Genomic DNA, 22,391 nt, shown 5'->3' with positions numbered 1-22,391 from the left:
AGTATTAATGCAAGCAACCTTTAAATAAATGCAGGTGCCAGAATTTTTCTATTATGTAGACCTGAAATGAATGAACACTAAAAGGTGCAACTTTTTTTTTGAGTACCATTTTCCTGCTTTAAATTGACTACCTTCTTTGTGCATTTTATTGCGTTTTTGTTTGTTTCTTGAAGTTAAATATTTTTGCAGTTCTTGTTGGTTATTAAAGTGTAAGTCAATATATGATACCATGTGCTTTTCTGGACTTCCAGCATTCTTCCCAATGCATCCCTGAAGAAGAGCCATGCAACTCCAAACTCCTATAATACTATAAAGCATCGGAAATAACAATGCTTGTTAATGGTGTTTATAAGCTTGCACATGTTAAACTACATGCAGTGTTTTCTTGCTAGCAGCAGTGACCAAATATTGCTGTCACTAGCAGAGTACCAAAGCCTTGGCTAGAAGAGACGGCCTGCCAGGAACTCTGCCTTCCCCAAATGCACCTCTCATTTTCACGTTTCTCCTTTAGCAAGAACTGTCCCTGTGCATTCTAGGAAGCCAGACAGGCCCTGGGGCCAGCCAAGGTGGGTGAGCAGGCAGAGCAGACCTCCCTTCTGGCCTCACTCTGTATCAGCAGGCACCCACGACCTGCCTCTGCCCCAACTTAAAACACTATGAACTAATCCACTTCAGAGCAGAGTCCATCCTTAACAGGACACTTCTGCAATTCAAAAGCACATGTATTTGCCTCCAAACAGCCTGCTTCAAGTATTCCATCAGCATTATAACCTTCAGCAAAGCGGGGGGAGAAGGGGCCCAAGGGCAGCTCAGCATGGTAGCGCAGAAGCCACGGAGGGGCCCATTTCAGTTTGATTTGTTGCGGCACTCTAGATGCAAGATGAAATCTGAGAGATGAAATCTGAGCAATTTCTTGCTTCTCTTCTTTCTGGACAGTATATTAACACTATAAAGAAGGCTGAACAGTGGGGCTTCCCAACTCCATTATTGTCAAGGCTTTCAAAGGCAGTGGCTGAAATGCCCAGTGCTGTCTTTGTTGCTCCTGGACTCAGGTCTTCGCCATGTTGCTCTCCTGTCAAACCGCAAGGCCGAGCAAATTAAAAATAAGCTTTCTCTGGAGGGGTGGAGGAGGGGAGAGACATGAGAAGCACTGCCTGAGCCTACACACAGTGCCTGCTACATTCATGCTACTCCCAGGTTCCTTATGTAAATAGGGGAAGCGGAGAAGCCACAATAGATGCCAGTTCTCCTACCTGAATTCCTGAACATGACTTTCTAAGGCACCAGTGTGAAGCCATGCCGTAGCCCAGGGTGTAAGTGGGTACTGCTGCAGTCCAACCAGAGCTGTCAGTCAGTCTGCTGTACCTACCACCAATCACTCTGGCCAGAGATAAACACAGAATGGGTTATTTTCCACCTCTAGGAGAGGGTTTTCTTGTCCCCAAGACCTATGACAGGCTTGTTACAGACCATTTCAATTCGAATCAACTTGTCAAGAAAAGAAAGTGGAGAAAACGCATTAATTAAGTAGCTTTACTCATGCAGAAAAGCTGCCAGCATGAGCATTTTAAATTACCTGGGCACACCTAGTGGATTTGCATTCCCTTGGCACAGCTTTGCTCTGGCCCACAAAGCATCATCCACCTCATACTTCCATTTGAGCGAGGAACAAAAGGGGCTGACAGCCCAGCACCACCTTCCCTGGTTGGGGGCTAGTGCCCTTTCCAAGGGATTTTGTGTTGGTTTATGCAGAAACCTCGCTCCTGCTAGATGCAGGGAGAGGGAGTTTGGATTCTTCTGTAGAAGTAAAGACCGAGGCAAAAAGAGGCCTTCCAGAAACAAAGGAGGTGGAGCTGTGGCTGGCAGGGGGGTAACTGCATGCCATTGTTAAATATTAACATAAAATAAAGCAGTAGAAATGGATGTCCATCAACAGAATTAGAAGGAACTAAGTGAGTTTAAGAACAAAAGGTTTACTTATTTAAATTACAGGAGATGAAAAACAGCTGGGAATGCAATTTATAGCACAAAGTACAAAGCTACAAGACTGTTAAATGTAATTATATTTCAAAGTACTTTTTCCCCTCCATTTTAAACTAAACATGTACAATCATTTTAACTAAAATAAAGCTAATGACAACATAGCCTTTAGATGTTCCATCCTGTCCCTCAATTGCTTTTCAAATTCAGCTCATCCGTTTGCATTAACTAAATAGTTTGAATCCCCCCTCCAAATAGAGGTCGGCCTTTCAAATAGGAGACTAAAGCTTGAAGAAAGAGAACCACTATAAGCAGATCATTATTTTTAAAAATTACCTCTTACTATTCAATTCATGGACCTTCGATTATACTTTCATATTTGTCTATCACTTCTCTGCACAAAGGACGAATAGAAAAGTAGCTGACTAATTAACTTTAGTATATGTTACATTTGATTTTTACATTTGGTCACAGCAAAGATGCCTATCACTAAAGATATTTAAAGGTCCAAGTTCTATTTTCCACTCGAGAAAAAAGAAAACCAACATTCAGTCTCTGGACCAAGAAGGGCCTAGCACTGAGATGTAGCCTGCATCAAGGACTTGGGTTTCACAATCACCCTGTACTGCCTTTATTGTGCCTCCACTATTACCTTCAACAAAGCCCTCCAGGTGAAAATTCTACATCCACCTGAGACACTGGTATGGTTTTTTCTTCTGGAAAGCCACTGTTTGGCTCCACTGCCCTCAGGAGCAGCATACCAAATCTTAACTGCACTGGGCACCAACCAAAGTGAGACCTGTCTATTAAAGCTATTTTTCATTTCAGGTGTTTCCAGCACTGAATCACAAAACTAGGTCCTGCCCTGCAGAGCACTGCACCCCCTTCTGCCTCTTTAAGTTGCCTCTTGTGCCTTACCTGATGAGACCCTTTATTTAGAAGACAGTGGGTTCTACCTCAGCATAACAAAGGGTTTATCACCATCCTGCAGTGTGCATCTCTAATGGTCACTGCTTAAGGCCATAAGAGTTTTAAATTTAGAGCTAAGAAATGTTTTCCAGCAAATCAAAATGCCAGCATCACCAGCTTTATCATGACATTAGCTTTTCTGCCACCACCACCACCAACAACAAAGTTCAGGAACTCTTATTACACAACAATATTTTATGTTCACTAAAGTTTCCTTCCAACATAATTTTGAGGCTTAAAATATGTTTAAGAGCTAAATGAAACCCCTTTTGTTCCACTTCAAAATTGTTTCTTTCAAATTTGCTTGCAACTCCTTGCTGTGACAAACTTTTTCTTGTTTTAGGACAGCTTAAAAAAACGTAACTTGCTTCAGATGCCAAAGAGCTGCCAAAGGGAAAAACAAAGTCATCTACTTGGAGAGATTTTTTTAAAGTTAGGAACATACTTTGAATGCTCTGGGCTGCAACAAGCCATTGGTTCCGATTCACCTAAAAGAATACCCAGTGCTACCAGCTTATGCTAGCAAGCTATGAAAAACACGTGCACACATAAATTAGTTTGCTCTTGTTCTTGCAACAGCCTGTACCAGATGTTTCAGAGACACAAGAAGCCTTGAATTAGACAGATGTGAGATAATCTACCTCCCACTATGGGTGTCTTCCTAATCCCTTAAAATCTGAAGCAGAAGGTTTAGTATCCTTCCAAAAACACTGCAACAGTTTGTTTGCCTGAACTATTATGAAGTAGAAAGCTAGCTGTGACACATTTTACAGGTCCTGTTCTCAGTTACTTACAGCTTTGCCAAACTTTGGAATGAAAGTTTCATTCTAGGTACCTTTCTTGGGCTAAGTATTTGCATTCTATTTGATAGCTCCTGCGAGAGATATGTAATCCTAAGAAAATGGCTTGAGAATTGGACATCACTCCATAAGCACTTTAACAAATTCTTGCTTGCCATTTTAAAGCACAAACAAATTCCCAGCAAAACAGTCACTTAAATTACACTACAGGGACTTAGCTGTTGTCAGGGCTGTGCCTATTGTTAATTTGAAAGAAAGGGAAAAAAAAATAAAAATCACATTTGTCCAGGTTATAAATCTTTGGGGAAGAGAGATTCATCAGAGCTCTTTTAAAGCACCATCTGCAGAGAGCAGTCTCCAGCCTGGCTCGACAGGCTGAGCTGAATTTTCTCTTCCCCAGCTCCCCACAGCAGCAGGCAGAAGAGCTGAGGCTCTGGTTGTTGCCCCTCCCAGGATCCCGCTGCTTCTGGTACCAGCACAACATGAACAGGCTGCAGAAAATATGGGCAGGGAGAACCACATCTGGGAGAGAACAAATCAGGGAGAAACACTGAGCAGGATAAGTTGGAAGCTGATAACTGCAGATGAGGGATTGATGCTGGGGCTAGGAGAATTGCCTGAGCAGGCCTCAGGGACAGCATTCATGAGAGAGAAGAGACACAATGACATGGTCACGATGACTGTGGACAGGAACAGATGCAGCAGATACTTGGCTACAGTACTGGGCAAAGAGCATATGAGAGCATGGGACAGGACTGGCACAGGGAAAAACTGTAAGAATCATGGAAAGAGGACAAAGCTCAGAGACAGGGAGTGCAGCAAGACCACTTTACTACAGGGACCAAGATGGAATCAGAGGTTCCTCCATTAGAAAAATATATTCCTAAAAGGTTTCAATCCTCCTTGGCCAGTTCACACATTACGGTATTCGTGTGTTTTTCAATTTGTTCTATTACAACTACTGAAGAGGCATATAAAGTCTGTCATAATGTGCAAGTCTTGATTACTACAAAGTTGCAATACATTGATACAAACTCATCAAACAGTAGCCCCTGAGAGAAAAAGCCTCATCACCTAAAAGTTACTGCAATGCCTTGCATAGAGGTCATGTCAGCATCACATAGACAGCCCCAATGCTGAATGTTTCTTCACTTCCATACAAATAACAACAACAAAAATATCTACTGTTAATTTGTCTAGGCATTTCATTCGATACCGAGATCTTGGTAGGGCTCACTTCCAGCCTCTTCTGGTGGCCATGGTTATACACACAGTTTTACTAGCTTAGCACAATATGCCATCTTAGATCACTTCAGCCAACAAAAGTAAAAGGCTAAGCAAACAGTGTTTTTGTTTAAAGTAAATCTTAAACAGATTAGGGACTGGTTAAATTTAAGATCTCTGCTGGGCTACTCCACAGAATCTTTTGGTTTAAAAGTGAAAATACACACCTAGACAATCCACAAGCAAGACAGTTTATGCCAACATACTACAGTAAATAAAGAAAGCTGGATACTGAAGTACTTGCAGTGACAAAAATGGAAGTCAGCTCCTAAAGTTTAACTGCAAACAACATGTGAACAATGTAAGGAGGTTGAAAAACAATTATTATTGCCCTGACTGGAAAAAAAATATTAGTTCCCAAATTACTGCAAGGAGAGATATCATGTTATTAAGACATTGGTAATTTTGCAAAATGAACTATAAAATATTCAGTATAATAATTCCAGATATACTGTGCTCAGCAAAGGAGAGTTCATCTTGTTGTTTATTTTTTAAAGGGATGCATGTTCTTGTTTGTTTTGTTTTTTATTAGGCTTGTTTGAATATTAGTTTGTTTTTAAAAGCCACAGCTCTATAGAAGCCTGACCCTGCGATGGCAGGGGCCCAGGCCCAAAAGCACACGCTGCCTTCCCCACCCCCCCATGCTGCCAGGCCACCAGGTGCCTCCAAAATTCCTTTCCTGAAAACAACAAGAAAATAGATGATGGGAAGGATGAGACTATGTGGTATCGTATGGTAACAGGATGAGACTATATAGTAACTATATTGTTCCATCCTGGACAGCTACCGGCCCTAGCACTGATACCACTATTGTCAAATTGTGCAGGGCAATTACTGTAAGTGGGACCACGATCCTTGTGTAGATTACCTGGGGAAGAAAAATAGCTTTAAAATGTCCTTAAATGACATAGACTCCACTACTATTGAATAAAGCTATACTAGGTTTCTCTGAATTACACTTACACTCCAACATTTTCACGTACTTTCTTTTAGACGGGTACTTTTTTTTTTTTTGCCCTGGCTACCTTTTAAAGCTTATTGCTAATTTTCCAATTTGTTGCATCAAAAAATCCCTGCAAACACTGTTACAAACCATAGCTAAGCATCTGCAAGTTATAAAGTATTTAAAAGTTTTACAGTTTAACCTATCTATTGGCAATAAAACATACTCCAACACAAATGCACTATTTGAGACAGATGTTTGAAATATGAATGAATGCTTGAATATTCAGTTTTAAATACTCATGATAAAAGAAGCTGCAGAGACATGCCATTGATCTAATACTTGTTTGCACATTCCTTAGGGCTATGCATGAAACATAATGGGATTTCTATGTTCCTAAACAACAAAAGGTGTAAAAATGCCTTTTCAGTTGCAAACTTTGTTCATTTATTCTTGTGGCAAAAGAATGCAAATCTTAAGTCATTTTTTGTGCACTGACATCAAGTCTTTCTCACACAAAAAGTTACTTAAAGAAACAAGAAGAAAGTTCAGAATAAAGTCATGCTTCCTCCCCCACTTGTCCCTTAAAGAAAAGGAGAGGGGGGGAGAGAGAGAGAAGGAAATTTCACTTAACTCAATTGTACCTGCCAGCTAAAAGTGAAGGCTGCTTAAGTGAATGACCCTAAGCTATTAGGCCTATATGTCATTAATAAGAATGGGTTTGCAAGGTCCAAGTAAAATATTTGTTTCGGTATATTTAGGGATTCAGTACATCTACTGCATGCATTTATGTCCCAGCTTTGTAGTTAAGTGACAGAACCTGCCCACAGACAAATGGCAAAACAATTTTCTTTACATTAAGGCATGTAATAGCTGGTAGTTTATAAACATGAGCAAGAAGTTACTGCATACCGAGTAACATTTGCTGTTAATCCCTCTAATTTTGCTTTTTCAATCTTATTCGTAGAGTGGAAGCGGAGGGAAGGGGAGCTTTTTTTTTTTTTTTTGCTATGAAACTGCAGACATTTAAAATTAATATTAAAGGAGGAACTGAAGGAATGGGCTGGTGGGATGTGCTTGCAAGGAGAAGTGTAGGGAAACAGTGTTAATGTCAGAATCAATCCTTGAGCTATGAATAACTTAACTTCAAAGCTGATGTTACTGTCTGACGGAGCACCCTATGTCTTCAAGGAAGATAAAGCCACATCTGCAGTCAAACCAATGTTTAATTCAGATTACGCAGAACAATACAGAATCTTGACTGCAGCCAATTAAACTAAGCTTTCACTGACTGATAAAAATGTCATTTTGAGTCCTTTCTGTGCACAACAAGAAACAGTTTGAGAGTGTTACAGTTCTGAATCCACACTTATTGACCTAAGACATTTTTGTACTTAGTACATCAATACCAGGATTTCAATTATGACATTTTATATTCTCCTTTCAAAATGGGAAGGATATCTACTTCTATAACAGGGGCAAGCTCTCATAGCTCTGTAGGGACTATGCAGAAGTACTAGGAACATTTTCCAATGAAAAATGTAGTTGCTGTAAAAATGTTAAAATAAGGTAAGGTGATACTTGGAAAGTGTAAAATACTTTGCTCAGGCATTGTCCATACATTGAGATGCATTTCTCCAATCAGTCTCACAGCTGTAATTCAAGAGAGGCTGGCAAATCCAGGCTCTGGTCCTGCACCCCAACCACGCACCCGCTGATCTGTGGTGCCCCATGGGAGACACAGTCTGGTCTAGGGCCCGATCATACATGAAGAACAAGGATGGTTGTCTCCCAACTCACACTCCTACAGAGTAACACACCACATGAAGTGGCATGTAATAACTGTGCTGTTCAGAAACAAAACATTGCAGGTAAGCTTTGGAAATTGTAATGAAACATTTCAGTTAAAGATTTCAGAACGAAGCACTGACTCCACTGAGTCACAGTGTTTCAGAATAACAGTTACTGGCACTGTCAACAGTAAACACAAAAACATTCAAATCCAAGAACTGATAGTTAATCCAATTTAAACTCTGAGATCCATTTCCATGATAGCAGAACAAAAAATCATAGGTAACACATGGGTGTCCAGACAACTACAAGTTAGCACAGCTGTACATCAATACAGGGTGGTCACAAGGCAGTCAGATGGAAGTGACAGCATCTGAAAGTTTGAAACACTGCGCTTCACCACTGCAGAAAGAAGCTAGATGATTACACTATTGATCACATTCAGCTGCAACTCTTCCTCACTGCCCTATTTCTAAAAGGCTGGCCCCAGTATTCTTGGCCAGCTTGTTGAAGAGTTACTTTCCCTATGCCTCAGACCCTCACCTGTAAAACTAAAGGAATTTCATCCCTGCCCTATTCACTGCTCACCTGTCCATGCAACAGCAAACTCTCTGGGGGACAAGTACTGCAGATAAATCCTCAAATTGGGGTTGTGGCCTTTACGAGTACCAAATACAAATAAAAAAAAAAAATCATACGGAAGTAGTGAAAGACTGACCAACACCTGGAAGGGAGCAGAAGTGTGAAAGCAGCTGCATCACCTGAAGTCTAAACTTTGCCATTGGTATCAGACAAATGGCATGCAAGCAATGTTAACTGCCAGCAGTAAACTTCACCCATCGGCAGCCAGAAGTGAAGGGAGGGAACAATTGAACTAGTTTCCATAAATCCCGGGATATTCTAGCTAACCACGCAGCTGTACAACTGTAGTGTGCAGGCTGGTTTCTGTGATAAGAGAAAGACAATATTACAGGTGGTCAACATATTTCAAAACACACTAGTGTATTTCTTCAGTATTTCTTTCTTTCACCCTCATCCCGATTCTGCTTATCAAAATGTAAAACGCACGCAGCTGACATCATTTCCAGGGGCAAGGTGTGCTGGCCACCGCTCACACCTCAGCCAAGCGGAGCAACTGGCCGTGCAGATGTCCCAGTCCCTCTCGTTGGGGCACACACGGCAGAGGAGAGCAGCGAAGAGAGGAGCCGGCTTGCTCAGGAGCTCTTCGAAACGGACAGCGCCTGACGCGATACAGAGGGATAAAAGGAGAGCGATAAACGCTGTTGTTGTCAAGAAAGAGAAGAGTGCTTAAAAAGGCTTTCAAATAAGCAATTTCCCCTCTCATCAGTATCCTCTTGACTGCTAAGCTCTCTCTTTTGTCTCCTACCTTGAATGGTGATCAGCAATGCATGATTGGCCAAGGGGCATCAGCTGTAAGTCTAACACCAGCCAGCTGAAGCCTCCGCAGAAAGGAAGGCTGCGCTCCTTAGGACCTATCCAATTCGTAGAGAAGGAAGAAAAGACAAAGCGTGACAGCTTCATCTGCCTTGCTTGTTTTGGCAAAGGATATAGGATTTACCATCCCCTATATTAGGCTTGCTTAGCATCCCATCTCTGAAACTAATCAGGCTTGAATGTGCAGGCGCCAGAAACCGCACTGCCAAGCAAGTTTCCACCCTACAATCCTTAATGAGATTTTGGCTTTTATCCTTACGGATGAGGGTTAGTAGCCCTTCCACTTTGTGTGCATCCTGACTTCATACAACTGCACTGCAACCAAGAAGTTTATTCCTTGCAAAGCATGTAACATCTTCTGGTCACATTTGCCTTGTGCTTCAGCTGAGTAGCACATGCCTAATAGCAGCCTGAGCACAGTCAGAGCACGCACTGAGCTAAAGGTCAGCAAAGATCAGCTTTACATTGAGTCAGAAGTGCCATGGCCAAAAGGTGCCAACTCTATCCTAGAAAGCTTGGTTTCTCACTAGGATCTTTCTCACTAAGATCAATTTGCTTGTGATACTTTAACATTGTTGTTTAACCTGGCTGCATGCTGAAGGGCTTTCCAGAGTTGATGTTAGCCATGCAGAGACTCTAAATAACTTCTTCACTGATCCATCCCTATACAAGTATAGGGCAAGCAACAAAGTGGGAGAGTTTTTATGAAGTGTTAGAAATTTGCAGTAGTCATCTTACAGCAATCAGAAGGCACCTCTTTTCACAATACTCAGACAATGTGTTTTTGGCTATATAACAATTTTCACACAAGATTGTTTTGACATACAGCTGTCTCCAGTTCAAGTAAGTGAATCATCTTGGACTGCAAAGCAAACCCACTCTCCAGCCAAGGAGCCACTTTGCCCACCACAGAGTTGATCTTTACCATAAGGTTTTGTTAACTGCATGTATTATTGTTATTACTACAATTACTTTTAAGTTTTGGAGTGACTCCTTCTGCTGTAGCAGCTTCAGACTTGGCAGTTCCCTTTCCTCCAGTAGAGCTGCACCTTATTTTTGAAGCGACACAGGGAGGTGGAAATGAAGAGTAAGAGTGCTTTTCTGCACCTTGGAAGGCCTATAGCGTGAAGAGCCTAGAAGTGTTAACAGAATGATAGTACAGACTGTACAATGTCAGTAGATGCTTCACAGCATAGGGTTCTGACCAAAGAAATTTTACTTCTGGGAGAAGACTGGATGGAAAAAGGGATTTGAAGGCTACCAGAATGTGTACCTATCTGCAACACAGTAAGCAATTTGCAGGACTGCTGAGTACTCACAGAAGCAAATGAGACCAGTGAGGGATCTGCTCCGAGCATACCAAGAGTACAAATTAGTACAATTCTGTGGTCACACACATTCTGTTGGACATCCCCATGGGTTAGCACCATCTCCACTCCCTTGTTTCTACACACTGTGTTATCCTCTCAGCTCAGTGTTGGCATGAAGATTTATACTTGCAGAGTGTTTACAAGCCAGAAGCATTTGAAAAGAAAAAAACTTAGTAACTGTCCACAGTCCAGGATCTCCATGGCATGCTGTAGCAAGGCACAAGACCACATGTGGAGTGAGAATAGAGAAGCAATGAGTGCTTACACAGCCCATATATACCAATCCTGTTAGATAAAGAAATCTGGCATGTGAGCCTTGCTCATGGCTCACACAAGGGGGCTCACTGACAATTGCATAGGCAAACTTAAGTGATTGATTTAATGCAACCCTAACATTTGATAAATACTGGGAACTGTCTTCAGTATTGCCCCAATAAGGTAGGCAAACACTCGGAGAGCTGCCAAGTTGCTGAACTTCCTCAGTTCAGAGCTAAGCTGCATGTTCAGCTGTGAGGAACAGCACTATTTTCCTCAGAGTATTATACCAGGAGCTAACTGATTACCAGCCTGTTGCCATGTTATTTCTACCAGGGCCACAGTCCCCTCTCCACAAGTCTTAGAAGACAGAATAAAGTTTTAACTGGAACCAACCTTGCTACTGGCAATACCAGCTACTACTAAAACTCAAGTGAGATGCTACATTTGAAGAACATCTTCCAGAAGGCGCACTTTGTAAAATTAAGAGTGCCCTTTGGTCCAAATCCCAGCACATGTAACTTCAGTTCATGCCTTCACTTCAGACTCTAAGATTTTATGTACTCAAAAAAACAAACTGCCTCCTCCATAGAAGGTTCTTCATCTCTCTGTTGGTCCTTTCACAAGATACAGTTTCCAAAGATTGTTTTTCCTGATTTACACAGATGATAACCACAATTACTTATCATTCACATTCTCATAAAGCCCACAGTGCTATAGGCTACATACAGACCACCACTGTACAAAGCAACACAACATCAGAGAAGAGACACCCTCCTCCTCTAGCTCCTCTTCCAAGTATCATGGTGTGTTACAAACAAGGCACTCCTTGCTCCTTCCACTAGGCATTGGGTGGAAGAGTTGCACAAGTTCGCATCCCCATACCTCCCCCCCAAAAAAAGGACACAATTGTGCTTTCTAAGTTTATGTTCAGCTACGCAGAGCTCCCAGATTTTCTTAATTATCCTCCTGAAGGGCAGCAGTTCAGGACACAGACCCTTTCCTTTACTCTTCTCTAGCAAACATTTATTTTCAAAGGTATTTTGCCAGGGGAGGGAAACAAAAGGAACACTATTTTTTGTTTAGAAATCAGGAAAGAAACATACAGAGTTTATGTAAAACAGAGCAGAAATTAATAGTCTGCCACATTTTGTGTGGTCATTTTTTCTAAAGAGAAATGTTACCAGGATGATTCTCTGAACAATTACAACTTAACAGAGACATCACATATCCTATTTGCACAAATAATTACACATCATTTAGATATCAGTCTTCCTTCTCAAGGCATCACAAGGGAGTCTGTTCACTTTTTGAGCACATACAACTCCCATTAACATTAATGAGAGTTACTCACATGTACCGGATGGACAGTAGATCTCTTGAGAATCTCTTCATTCACCATACCATGGGAAACAATGGAAATGTAACAAAGGCAGACCCTAAATCAAGGACAATTCAGCCACTGAACTGCCATACCTGACTTCCAGTGTTTCTCCTCACTGTGCCCCCTGCCTTATGAAGCATTGCTCTGGCACAGCTCATCATGCTCCCTAAGAGCTCATCTCCATCTCTGCACACCCCAGAGCTGGTCCTGCCTTGGGTTTTGCTGGAAGAACCCACCACATTGCCAGTAAGTGTGAATCACTTACTGGGGATCCTGTTTCTCAAATGCTAATTAGTGGATCAGATTCAGATTTTCAAATTATAATTTTTCACTTGGACCTTTTCAGATTTTGCATCCACTGACAAACAGAGTACCACAGCTAGCTATTTTTGCCAGCAGTTTCTGTTAGGGTTATGTCAATCAACATCATTGTTCCTCTGTGGTGTTAGTGCCTTGAGAACTGACATATGCGAAGGAGAGCAGAAGTGCTAATGCTTTTCCACACGAGCGTGCCAGTCACATCACAGTGAGACAGTACTAGCAGGTCTCTTAACCCCTCCTTTTCCATCTCTGCAGCCCTGTCACAACTGTTGAGTACTGAACAAGCTGCTGTTCTCAGCTATGCCAGTGAGAAAAATACATTTCCATGTGCTATACAAGCCTTATGCCTACTTATAATTCTGCAGAAGCTCTGAGGGAAGGAAGATGGTAGCGTCACTGTTAGAGCAGAGGAGCAGTTATCAGGGGTTTTAAGCCCTACACCCACTCTCCTGTTGGGAAACAAACCCTTTTTTTCAGTGTCTCAAGCTCTAAAACCGTGATTGCACTACTTCTTGTTTATTTAGAAGAGTGCTGAGAAAGCAAACAGTATTTGTGAAGGGTATGTAAAAAGTAGAAGTGCTTGGTATCCTTGTGTGTCTAAACTACGACTTTTATAAATCCCTTACAATACCCTTTTGGTCCCTTGCTTCTGTTTCACATCCAAATCCCTGAAATGCAGCTCCAGCTCACTTGCCAGCAGGCAAGTAAACTTCATAGGAGTTCACCAAATCAACAGAATTTTGATGGGAAGTGAGACACCTCAGAGTCACTAAAGATGGCTTTATATAGTAGGACATACTAGAACCTGAACCTCACAAGCTATTATAAAATTATCACACTTAATTCTTCATTTTTGTTAGTAGGCTCTGTGCTCAATAGATAGAAACAGCACTGATTTCACAAGCTGCATCTTCCTGCACAAACTGGATCCCTCTCTACAAATGCTGTCTGTGATATGCAGTGCTGTTTTGTGTCCTAAGAAGTCCTTCACTCACATAAACTCCTAATCTAAATATATCACTTTCCATGTCTAACACTAGTTGATAAATTGTGTTCCCTTTATTTGTGCCATTCCACAGACATGAGACTTGGTAAAGAACTTTCTTCTGAGCAAGTTAAGCCAGATTTAAGCTGCTTCAAAATGCTGATTAGGCTTGCTTGTAGTTCACCCCTCAGAGGAAAACAATATTGTATAACCTAAGAAACATAATTGGAATAGACTCCAAAGAGAAATAGAAGCAATGTTTACAAAATCTACTTAGCTTGTCTTTTGCTGGTTATCACAAAAGTAGAGCTTACCTTTAGAAACAAAATAAAACATATGCCAGAAAAAAAAAAAAAAAAAAAAAAAAAAAAAAAAAAAAAACAGCTTCCAAGATCATGATGCCATATTAAATTCTTTCCCAAGCTCAATAAACTATGACTTATAAAACTTGTAAAATCTTTACTAGACTCTTGACAGCTCCACATGTGTCTGTGGCAAGAAGAATGGAACCTTTTGCTAAACATCTGCTAAACCTTGTGTCTTGGCTAGAATGACTCTACCCAATAGCAGCAGTCTAATGCGTGCTGACTGTGGTCCGGGACTGTGATGGAATCTGCCTTTCTGCATGAAAACACCACGCTGCTTTGCTGTGGTGCTCTGTCATAGCCTGTATTTCCAGCAGCCAATTCCAATAATAGCGCATAATGGCACATCTCTTAGGGCAGTTGTGCTCAGCATTGATGCACTGTTCATCACGGGCTGAAATCATACAGCTGGCAGCTATGTTTTCAAAGAGGATGCACACCTTTTTTTGAAGAGCCTCCATTTGTACATGCTGCTTTGGAAGAGAGGAGCCCAGTAGCCTTGTTTGTGAGCAGTTAGGGTACAAATCTAGAGGACAGCTTAGGAACTGCTGCTAACTTTAGCCTAAATAAATTCCTGAGAAAAATCAGAGAAGAGAACTTAAATATGCTAATTTGTGCAATATATACTAAATAGAGGAAACTCTCAATTATTTAATGATATTCTCCTATTCTACACAGTGAGGACTTCTGTTTTTCCAGGACATGCAAACACATGTATGTTAAACAGTTCTACTCATATATAACAAAGTATTGTGATTATTATGTCTCATCTTATTAAGTTCACAGTGTCCTGTCATGGCTTGAAACCCAGAGGACACTCAACCAGGAAAACTCCCCAATTTTTCTGGTGGCTCTCACATCTCCTTCTGAAGTATTTTGCAATGGACAGTGCCAGAAACCAGGCATCTGGCTAGCAGCAGCTTAGGCGTGGTCTGGCATTTCCTATTTGATCCTCTATGGGAGATCTTCAAGAATATTTCCTTCATACAATTGTCATTTTCCTTAACTGAAGTTTTTCTATAACTCCTGACAAACCTCCCAAAATTTAAAATAACTTTATTCCCCCATTGTAAAGCCTTTTATTTTCTAAGGCCGTTCCCATCCTAATATTGGAAAAAAATATATATATAAATATAATCTGAATACTTTACCTGGGAATACAGCAATACTTAAGATAATCTTTCTGGCTTGTTCTTCAACATGTGATGCATCATAGGACATGAAATTCAGAAGCATTTCTCCCTGTATATCACACATACTTTCACTTACTGGGATGTATTTTGTTTGTTTGTTTGGAAACTGGTATGACATCTTGACAGCCTCCTCAAGAATATCTTTCAGAAAAATGTTCGCTATACCAACAATGCTTACCCCCCACACCTCCCTCCTCTGGAAAGCAAGAAGATTGGAAGACAAAAAGCATGTCTGCATTCTTGCAAGGAAAAAAAAAACTCTCACATCTAAAAAAGAAAATACCATGGCAATCTGGGAAATCCAGTGCACTGGAAGATGAAAGATAAATTGTGTTATGTGAATGTTGCACATGTTGTTGTTATTATCTCCAAGAGGAGGACCCCATTGTGCTTAATACTACACACGCTCAAAGTAACAGGCAGTTTCTACCCCAGAGGCCTCATAACCTAAGATAAAAGCAGTATTGTTGTCCCCTTTTTATAAAGGGGAAGTGGCACACCAGAAGATTCAGCAACTTGAACAAGTTACTCAATGAAATGGCGGATCAGAGAATTGAACCCAGATTCTCATGTCTTCATCCCCTGATTTAATCCACACATCATTACTCAACCATTTTTAATTAAGCAGCAACATCTAAGCTTCAAACAAGTACCCATGATTATTTCTATGTAATGAGAAAGCAAAATGCTTTGTCTATTGTTCATTCTACCATTACTTTTAGGTTCCTGTAAGAGTAAAATTGTCCAAAAGATGCTACATAGCCACAATGGAATCATTTGTATTCAATTCACATTCAACTCCTATGACACATAGAGTGCATTTCTAAGTGGAATACTTTAGTTCTACCTTGGTATTTAATTTTGTAGGCCAGTGTAAAGGATTCATTTGAAAAGATTTATGCAGTTAGTAAAACATGGGACATGGTTATAAGACACTGTGAGAGCTTTTAACTGCAGGGACATTAAAAGGGGAAGAAGCTCAAAAATGGCAAAGATTAAAAAGTAATGTTAAACAGAAAACTAAAGGTGTTTGGTAGGTGAAGAAAGGGAATTTGCTGTAAGAGGTACAGAAGCTGAGGAGACAGATGATGGAAAGAAGATACAAAGGGCAGACAACAGCAACTTGAGGAGAAAGAGGAGAAGAGGGGAGTCCTGGTCTGAACTGTGTAGTACACGGGAAGTAAGGATGCAAATACTTGAAAGTTCTTGTTGATAATTTACATTCCATGAGTCCAAGTTTAATTGTGTATTGCCATGTAATTATTGCCAAATGAAGGAAGAATCCCTCTCCTAAAGAGTCCAAATGAAAGGCTGAATTGTAAAGAACAACAGACTACAATGAGAGTGGGTGCCTTGGGACAGCCCCCAAGAGGGAATACAAAGACTTCTGCTTCTGTGTTACTATTTGAAAAGTTACTTTAGGCAAGAGAGCTCAGAAGTGATCTGGCCACTGAGTACAAGTACAAACGCTGGTGGTGCGCAAAGAACTGGGACAGCATTTACTGCACGAAGAAATGAGAGTGCCCAAAAAAGGCTTTGCTAAAGAGAAAGATGAGTCAAAGGATTGGCCTAATAAAAACAAATTACTTACATATTCAAATTCAGAGCACTGACATCTATCTTTAAACAGGCATGTAAAAAAATATTACATGCAAGTATAAGCGGCAGCGATATTATGATTCACAGCTGGTCACAACTTAGAAAAAAATTACAACCACTGGGAATAGACTAAGAGCAGCTATTATGTTGCCCAAGAGCCTGACACTAAGAACTCAGTTGATCAAAACTTTCTGGAAAAAAAAAAAAAAAAAATCCAAAAAAAAACAAACAAGGCAGCACAAGCCACGTACCTTGAAAAATTATGTATCTTAACAACTATCCCAGCCAGCAGCTTCAAATTCCCACTTCATCTCACAATATAAAATAAGCTGTGAAATCACACACTTAAGAAGCTACCTAAACATTAGTCCATTTAATATCTGAACCTAAATCAACATTTTAGGAATCTTGAAAATGTTTTCTTATCTTACAAAATTAGAGAAAAAATATGACTTAAAACACAGGAGGGATACAAGTTCTCTGAATGTGCACAGAACTGTATTAGGCTTTCTAAGCCTAAAATTAATCTGAGAGCAAATTCACTCATGTAGAGCAGCTGATAAAATGTACAACATGAAACTGCAACCTTAGAAGAGTTAACCCTGGGCCTAATAGAAAAGCCAAGGTGGAGGATGACATTTGCACAGCAAGAAGGCTAGACAGGAAGCTATACCCTGGGGAACTGTGAAGTTTGTACAGGACGAAGAGAATGAAAAATCATAATGAAGTTCAGATACTTTCAGACAGGGAAAAGCAATACAATCTTGCCAAACTGGATGGGTTTAGGCTGGAAAACAGCCTCTCACAATCCAAGAATTGCTTGAATTGCAGCAAATTCTTCCAGTGATTTTAAAGAAAATACAAACTGAATTCTACTCTCATACAGTGAGCTTTACCTTCATAAGACAGCAATCAAATTTGATTTGCTCTCAATATGTGATCAGAGCTTTGTTTTTGGCCCTGTTTGAAGACAACTAGTCATAAAAGGTCAAACGTATAGAAGGAGGGTGTAGGGTTCTCCCAGCAGACCAGACTACTACTACTTTAACCTGGAGCTCACCATAGCAATCGGAGCAAAAAGCTAAACATGTTTGAGAAAACACTGAATTCAACTCTTAAGAGAACTGATTTTCATTCCTCCATCTTGAGCAGAGACTGGGAAGTGCCTCCCACTGCAGCTCTTGGGACCTAGGGGAGTAAGAGTCAAAAAAAACAGTATCAGAAACTGAGATTACATTGAATATTTTGGAAGTGTACGCGAGTGGACCATTATTTTCACTGGTGGCATTAAGCCATTCTCCCAGCCCAGTTACAATCACTGAGTTTTAAATCACTGAGTTCCATTTATTTCTATGGACTTTCACTCTTGAAAAGGTAAATTTACTTCCTCTGTTTTTACGAAGAAAAGTAGATAGGGTTACATAATAGTGCTAGACACCATATTTAATTAGGGAAGGGTATAGCTATGTTGTATTACTGAAGCTGTACAGGAAAATTTCTTGGGTAATGTCTAACATTCAACTTTATCAGTTCTGACAACTGTCTAGCTTTTCAGCAAGAAATCCTAAAACAAATATTTTAAATTGCTACCTCAATAAAATCAAATTTGGAGAATTTTTATTTGGACAAGCCTTTAAAAAAAAAAAAAAAAAAACAAACACACACCACCAACAACAAAAAATATAAGTTTGTTTTCTCCTTTTTAAAGAATAGAACATTTTCTTGTTAATTTTCTTCAAAGACTAGCAAACATTTTTCTGAGAAATTTCAACTAACTCTAGAGAGTAGTTCTGGAAAACTCACTCTTCCTATGCAAACTGCTATTCAGTATCAGCATCCCCACATAGCTATCTTAATCCTCTGCTGAATGAAAGTACACGTGAAAATTAACAGAAATTTCTGTCAATACATTCGTTTTCTCCTGGGAGTGCTGCAGCAGCTCAAAGTCTACCTTCCTTTCTATGTTATTTTAGTTATTTTCTGGATAGCAGCATGTAATTTTTTGATACTACTAAGTTTGAGAGAAAGATCACTCATCTCTCAATCTTCTCCTTGATAATTTATCATCTAACGTTTGGGAGGAAAAATAATATAAAAAGAGAAAAATATTGTATTCTCTCTGGAGAAGTCAGATCTGGGACACTATACTAGGAAAAAATAATTGGTCCCATTATTATCATTGTCTCTAGCTTTACACTTAAGGGAGAAATATGTCTGAGTAGCTGGTTACATCAGCAATGGAGATAGAGAAAGAAGAAATTCCCACAGTGTGAGCAAGGCTTCACACACTTAGAGAACGTGACCACACACAATACACATTACAGTGGAGAAGAACAAAGCAACCTCAGGAAATGTCCCTGATTGTTTTCAGATGATTAAGGACATATGCCAACAAGCCTCTCCTTGTTCAGGGAACCTTTGCAACTTGGGTAGGTCAAATTTACATAACACAATTAAAGATATCGAGTGGTTAGGGTCTATATAAAACTTGCATTCAGAACAATGTCAGATGCAAGTTTCAGACAATTTTGTTGTTTCCGTCCAATTCAACCCAGGGACAGCTTTATCTCTCAAGTTAAAAGAGCCGGGAAGAGATTAAAAGTCAGCTTAGCTAATGTAAATAGCCAATTTACATTAACGTCAGCCATTTGTTTCAGAATCAAAACACACACATACTTCAAGCAGTAACAGCAGTTTTAGAAAACAGCATTAAGCTGGCATGAATGTCAGGCTTTTGAATAAAGATGCTGCCTCTTCTTTCAAAAGCCTCTGCACAAAGACCTAGAGCTTTCTGGATGAAATAATATCCCTCCAAAAGCTGCCCTGAGGTTAGCAGGAACTCTCCGGGTTGTTGCTCTTTGCAGCAGAGCAGCCAGAACTGCCTGCACCAGGTGCTGAGCAAGAGCAGCCATCGCCAGCCCCAAAGGCTTCCACCAAGCTCCACAGCAGGTGAAAAGAGCGCTCCTCCAGCCACTGCCGATTCTGTTATCACCTCAGAGCTCATCCATAGAAGAAGTTTCAGCTTGAGTTAACCTACTGCCAGCATCACCTTGGTGTTAGGTCAGGAGTGCCAAAGGCAGGCTTTCAGAACAACTCACCTCTACAAGGATTGTTCACGTCTCCTCTCCCTCCCCTGGTCAGCCAGCCTAATAAAAGGTATTATAGCTCCCTACAAATCATTCAGACTTCTGTAGAGAAGCATTACAAAAATAATGCTTCAAATGCTACAAAGAAGCACTAAAAAAAAAAAAAAAAAAAAAAGGATAAACTAAACATAGTACTTGGAGAAAAATGTAAGGCTTCCTGTAAATTAAACTGAACCTTTTTACATAATAGATCGCTCACAGCTATTTGTAAGGAAGTGACAAAGCTGCTGCAGATCTTAAGATATTGTAGCAAGGTTCACAGATGCACTTATGTAAATATTTTCTGACAACTCAGCTGCTACTGAAAACATTTTTGAAGTTATCAAAAAGAATTTAAAGTATTTTCCACTCTAGTCATTAACTATGCATTTGCAAAAAGGCTCCATCAGAACTGCTGAGCAAAGGATCCCTTATGCAGAAGGCACAAGTTAAGACAGCAATGCTTACAAACTTGCCACCAAAACCCAAAACCCAGCACTGCTGTCAGAGGGCAGTCCACCATCAGCTCCATGGACCAAGCCAGCAAGAAACAGGTTTTCACATTCAGAGTGATATCACCCACCACACAAGGATCCCCCTCATACTATAAACTGGTTGGGCTGCTAAACCAGGATGGGTTTCCCACTCATCAGGCTGCCAGATACAACACTAGGCCAATTCAGCCAAGGTAAAGTTATACAGTCAGAGAGCAAGAGCCAAGGCCTGACCATGACCAGCTTTTGCCACATGAAAATATTGAAACAGAGTGCTTTACCCCAACACTGTTATCTCTTTCTTGGCATTATAAAGCAGAAATACTACATGGCCTGGCAGTGGTCCATTAGCATATGTATATATACTGTCACATATGCATTGCCAGTCAGCTGCAGTTTCTTTTGGAGCTTTTCTCACCAAACACTTAAATTGAATAATTTTTACTGTTAAGAATGTACAAAAAAGACATTTATTAAATAAAGACTATATAAATTACAGACAATGAAGAGCAGCCCATTAATGGTTTGTTACCTCTCTAGCATTCCTCCAGGAATCATTGTGTGGGCACACCAGATCCAAGACTATTAAATTCTCTATTTAGGTCTCAGATTTGAGACAAAAAACTTTGTGAAAACATGTCTGCAGACAGCTCTCCTGACTGGGTATGCTCCAAGCCACCTCAAGCGTATGAGACATGATATTACTGCTGTCAGCAGGAGCTAACATTGCTAAAAGGAGTTTTGCTATAGCTCTGTTTCAGTTGGCACAATGACTTGGTGCTTGAGGCTTGATACTGGTTGCCTGTTTTTTGCCCAAACAGCACATCCTTTGCAGGGTGAGGGCAAAGGATGGGACATACCCGCACTGATAGGGAAGGTCAGGTGATAGAAAATTGCCAGGAGACCACATCTGAGGTACAAAAACTGCTTGACAGCTCCTCAACCATGTAATTCATTCATTTTCTCACAGCTGCAGAACGCATATCTCACAGCAAAACAGATCTTCAGGGCAATCTGCTTTCAGAGTTCAATACCACATTGCACTAGGGATGCTTAGAGAAGTGTAAAAGACAACTGGACATATTTACAGCACCATCTCCTGACCAAAGTACCCAATTAATGATTAAAAATCATACATTACAGCCAAAAGAAAAAAAAAAAAAAGTATTTAAATCAATTTACCTGTGTGTGTGCAGTCACGTTTCAACCCCATACAGAGATTTGTGCAATGCTTGTTATTCTACTAGAATTGATTCATGTCTTTTTACTTGGTTCCTTTTAATTGTTATTTGATTTCTCTGTATGGGTGAGAAGTATTTATAATACCATCCACTGCACCAACAGATCAGGCAGGTCATGCCATCCTGGGGAGATGAAAGATTCTTCTCTCCAGAGAAAAAGCCACATTTAAAGCCAGGGAATGGTCCATTTCTTAGCACACTCTCTCCTGACTATAAAAGGGAGCGTAGGGAGTTTAACCCTACAAACACCCCCCACCCCCAGGCTTTTCCTGTGTTGTCTGAATATGCGCATACAAGTTTGAGTGCTCTGGCACTGCAGCTGTGACACATTTTTTCTATAAAGGTGCTCATACTACAGAGCAACAGCAGCAAACACTGCACTGGACATACCTCCAAGTCCTTCCCCACAGCGATGGGAAGGAGTCTTCATGTTATTGAAGTCCAAAACAAATTCGTCAGTGACTACAGTGGGGCTTGGATTTCACCCTAGTTTTAAAGGAATCTCATTTTTGGCTGGCACAATTTCAACTCTTTAATTCCCAGAAGCTCAACCACAAATCCCTCTTCTCCTCCCACACAGCTGCTCCAGCACTCCCTGAGCTCCTCTAAGGCAGCAGCTGAGCAGGCCTCCTCAGGAAGACACAGGGCTTTGCTTGCAGGAGATCCCCATCTCCCCAGACCATCTCCCAGCTCCAAAAAGCCAATTTGTAAAAATCTTCACATTGATTAAGAACAGACGCTCCCTGTGAGCTTACCAAACCTCCACCCTCCCCAGGCTCTGCACATCACTGCCCACAGCAACTCACTCCTTGCTTTTCCCACACCATGTTCAAGGGA

At 40.6% G+C, this 22,391-nt stretch overlaps 1 long non-coding RNA gene across 3 annotated transcripts in view; it reads right to left on the bottom strand.

The window, feature by feature from the left end:
- Window positions 1-22,391, bottom strand: part of LOC106018391 (uncharacterized) — a 124,217-nt gene that overhangs the window by 85,517 nt on the left and 16,309 nt on the right. The window contains exons 3-4 of one of the 3 annotated variants that reach the window (XR_011811799.1): window positions 17,755-17,882; window positions 7,185-9,008 (exon numbers count right to left, since the gene is read on the bottom strand). The exons of 1 other annotated variant lie outside the window; for it this stretch is intronic. This is a non-coding gene — a long non-coding RNA (uncharacterized lncRNA). Of the gene's footprint in view, window positions 1-7,184; window positions 9,009-17,754; window positions 17,883-22,391 lie in introns of those variants that run through there. One more of the 3 variants, XR_011811798.1, reaches the window with a different exon arrangement.

The sequence above is a fragment of the Anas platyrhynchos genome, chromosome 10 (assembly GCF_047663525.1).
Source record: "Anas platyrhynchos isolate ZD024472 breed Pekin duck chromosome 10, IASCAAS_PekinDuck_T2T, whole genome shotgun sequence".
In the NCBI taxonomy this organism is placed as follows: Eukaryota; Metazoa; Chordata; class Aves; order Anseriformes; family Anatidae; genus Anas; species Anas platyrhynchos.
This window is presented reverse-complemented; position numbering and strand designations above follow the sequence as displayed.